The following is a 4,513-nucleotide window of genomic DNA, read 5'->3' as shown; positions in this document are numbered from 1 at the left end:
CACATGCACGCACACACACAACGACTCACAAGCACTCAGCATGGCCCCTGTCTCATGACTCGAGTTCATTATTGCCTTGGCAGGGTTCCTCAGATGAAATTAGGATGACAACAGGAATGACACAGAGTGCAGCAGTGGAAAGTTTACACAGGGTGAAGTTGAGAGTCTGTGTGTGCGCGCTGAACAAATCTAATCTGCTCTGATTCATGGCCAGGCTTGTCTGCATGCATTTGTGATACACTTCCTCTTTGCGTATGTACTCAGTCTAAGATATGGAGACGGAGAGCGAATGAGAGAATGGCTTCTGACAGGAGAACACAGCTTGAGCACTCGTTCCTGGGACAAAGTCACAGTGCCCCTCCTTTAGCAGAACCACCAGCCAGTGTTGGCAGCGCATGCTTAGCTCATTTACTCGCAAAACTACTTGTGACAGAGTTCAATACTCCAAAGGCTGAATTATGAACTCCTGAGCCAAACAAGTGCTAAGACACTGCTGCTTTGTTACACAGGGAGACAATGGGGGAAGGAGAACATCTAATTATCCTCAAAAGAACAGATACCAGCAGGGCATGTATGGATGAGCCATGCATTGTTTTTTTTCTATTTTTGTTACAAATGGAGAACGTTTTTATTAGACCAATATATCTCATAAAGTATTGGATGGATTGCCATGACATTTTGTACCTATAATTCGTGTTTCCAGGAGGATAGATGCTACCAACTTTGATAATCCCCTGAAGTTGGATGCAAGTAAATGTTTCTCAATTAAACATTTTATTTTTCCAATGCCAAAACATTAACTAATCACCAATCATTTGCAACTGTACTTCAGTACTGCTACAAAGTTAACATCCAAGTATTACCATTGTCAATGTGAGCATGTTAGCCTGCTGACTTTAGCATTTTGTTTAAAGTATTAATTTAAGTAGCCTCAGACTGTAGCATGGCCCCATAGTTTCTTTGTAAATGCAGAAAGAGCAATCAAATATATAATGCAGGTTATTAATTATTGGGGGCTAGAGTTTTATAAAGGAAATCTATTTACTTAAAATAACTATTGCTGAAACAGAAGGTGGTCAAAATAGCTCCAGATATTTTATTGCCAGCAACAGACAAACTTAACTGCTGCAGTATGGCAGGAAAGAGAATATAGCTACAGTAAATCTTGGTATACTAGTGAAAACAACAAGCTGAATTATTCCTCAATAAACCCTTTGTTGTATACAGCGCTTCTACAGAAGGAGGATTAAAATCATGGAAATATCACTTCAACTCTGAAGTAACAAACTGAAGATGAATGTCAGATTTGCATCAAGTTTGAAAGCTCTTTAACAGCCACTCAAAAAGGCAAAATAATCATTAAAAAGTACTATGTGACTTTATATATAAAGTCACTAAAATAGCTTAGTGCCTTCTATGGCCTCACAGCTCACCAGATTGAAACATCAAAAAAACTCTTAGGGATATTCTGAAGTGAAGAAATGTTCTTAGACCTTCAAAGGAATGCACGTTTCCTCTTTGACGATGTTTGTAGTACAAACAGGAGAAATGAACAGGCAGTGCAAGGAGGACTAAACGTGTCTCTATTCCTTCACAGAATCCATTTTGTCAATCAAAACTGCAGTATTTGTTTTTGTTTTGGGTGTACTGCAAGCCAAGTGTCCTCTCTTTAATATCCTGTATTCTCCACAGAGGAGATTAAGGCAGCCGATCAACCATGGAGGCACCGCAGCTCAGATCACACTAAACTGAAAGCTAATTAAATTGGGTTGTCATCACCAGGAAAGCTCGGTGGGACTGTACACTACTGCAAATTGCTATCATATACCCAGAACTTGTCAAGTGAATTCCTCCTTGTATCATTAAGAGTAACACCGCCATCCATCCCACCACAGGTTTGACTTCTTTTTAGCTGGGCTCCCTTTAATGTTTCTCTTAATATTTTACTGTGTCATTAAGGCGCGAAAAGCACATTATAAACCCATTTCTATACTTTTGTTTGTTACTGTGCACTAATAACTCACCGCATCTTCTTTTAATACATCTCTCACAGGAAAATAGCTACATTTAAAAAGGTCATCCTCGGCTAACGTTATTTACAGATTTTACCCCCTGAAGCAGACTTCAGGTGAAACCAAAGTTATAAATCATAAAGGCTACACAGTGTTTTTTCTGTCCGTTTCCAGCTGTAACACAAAAGCAAGATATGTCCAAAGTATGTTATCATTCTTAACCACATACAGAGGTGAACTCAGATACTCTACTTAAAGGTGGGGTAGGTCATTTTGGAGAAACCAGCTCGAGTGCGCTAGAATTTGAAAATACACAGCCGGAAAAAATCTGCCACTTCCTTACAGAGCCCCTTCTCCAACACACACGAACGTGCACATGACCAATGAGGGCACGAGATAAGTTTGTGCACATATAGAAGGCTGACAGGCAGGTAGGTTGTGCTTTTTACAGTATTACGGCTTCCACAGATGAAATTTTTGTATGGATTTTTTGTCAAAGCACTTAAGATATTCATTGCTATCGGGATGTTAAGAGCATTCCATGGAATATAACAAAAAGTGTATCTCGAGCCGGTTTCTCAAACTTACCTACCCCACCTTTAAGGTAAAGTATAAATAATATGGTCTTAAATTCAAGTAAAAGTAAAGAAATAATTAGAATCAAAAGTATCAACACTACTCATTATGCACAGGGCTCTTTTTAAAAAAAAAATTAAATCCATGCACTGCTTAGAAGTAAGAGCCTTTTAATATTGCAGTTTGTCAATTTTAGATATTTTTTCAAAAACTGGGAGGCTAAATAGTAAATTACTGCATCACACATGTTTTTATATGTAGCAATAAATTGGACTTACTCAGTATGACAAAATAGTACTCAAGTACATTACTTGAGAAACAGTAGTAACTGTAATTCTACAACTGACATTTGTTTGTTAAAATGTAGGTTATCTGACCCTAAAAGTAGCCTACCTTAAACTCAAAAACATATCCCTCTAACTCCCAACCATAACCCAGTGGTTCTCAACCTTTTTCTGTCATTCCCCACTTTATTGGTTCCTCATCGCTCCAATAAAATGGTAGGCCAAGCTTAAAATTGTCAAATGTGTCGTTCTATAACAGGGGTCTCCAACCTTTTTTTAGGATGAGCTACTTAAAAAAAATAAAACAAGTCGTGAGCTACTTTTACGTTTTCAGTGTTTACTAAAATAAAATGTATTCCATTTAATTATTTTAACCTGCTTTATTTGGGGGTGGACCTCACATCCTCTAGGGGGGTCCGGGGGCATGCACCCGCGAGAAGATTTTTTTCTTTTTTTAAATGCACATCTCTGCGCCCCACACGAAACGCTGCCATAACCTGACCTAAGCCTTCCTCCGAACTGCTACGGGAAACACCATTTAAGAGGAAGAGAAACACTTCAAAAAGGAGAAACTACCTTCAACTAGGCCCCATGGATACTGGTTTACTTTCACATTTTAAAATGAATGAGAAACTAAAAACTGCAAGCTAATGTTAGCAGTCCAGGACCAACCATCAGAGACAAAGTTAATAAATAGTTAGCAAACACAGTTTAGCATTTGGGATATTGTAGCTAAAATGACCAGTTTATTCTTCTCAGCATTAACATTAGTAGTTAGAAACCAATACGAGTGAATCAACTTACCTACTCCACTTGCATTCGACAGGTGGCAAAAAACTAAACTCAATATGCTTTTGATGTGTCTTCAGGTAGCTGTGGTTGCTAACAAGTTCACCATAATTAGCACACAAGTCAAAAGTTGAGTTTACAGCTCGTTTCTGCAGCCCAAAAAAAGTGTTTCTGCAGGTTTAAGAGAATATGGCGTTTGCTGGTGCTTAGAATACTTCAGACAATATATTGTACTGTCAACATGAACATTGTAGCAAGGCCCCTTCTTCCATTAATATAACATGAACCCCCCTGAAGTGAAAGCAGGACATCAGTAGACCTCACTAATGCTTATGAGCCCAGGTTCCAAAAACTTTTGGAAATAAGTACTTTTCAAATGGTTTTAGATAAAATGTATGTAATAGGTTACAGGTTTTTTGTCTATGTTTTTTTGCTTGCAGTTTACCTGCAGAACCCACAAAGCTTTGTCTGTGGACTCGCTGGTTTGCCCCCCATCGTAGGCCTACAGCTGCACCGTTATCACTTCATGTGGGGGGGCCACTGCAGGTGAAGCCTTCGCTGCAGTGTGAGTCTTCCCTGTGGACATATTAGTCAATTCTGTTAACACGCTCTGCTGTGCTGGGCTCCAGATTAGTTTGTAATTACATTTGAAGGTGCAGAGTGTCTCCAAGCCCAACACAATATCACCTGCAACAACCTTTTCCTCAGGGAGAAGAAAGGAGAGAGTCTGCGAGTAATATACGATCTACCCGTAAATTAAACCTGTGTAAATTAAACAAGTGACCACAGACTGACTCACAAGCATGCCAACACTCTAAAATAGCCTCCATGTTAGTCACAAAGTGGATCCTA

The sequence above is a fragment of the Trematomus bernacchii genome, unplaced genomic scaffold, assembly GCF_902827165.1.
Source record: "Trematomus bernacchii unplaced genomic scaffold, fTreBer1.1, whole genome shotgun sequence".
Classification (NCBI taxonomy): domain Eukaryota; kingdom Metazoa; phylum Chordata; class Actinopteri; order Perciformes; family Nototheniidae; genus Trematomus; species Trematomus bernacchii.
The sequence above is the reverse complement of the archived record's forward strand: the minus strand, read 5'-3'. Positions refer to the sequence as shown.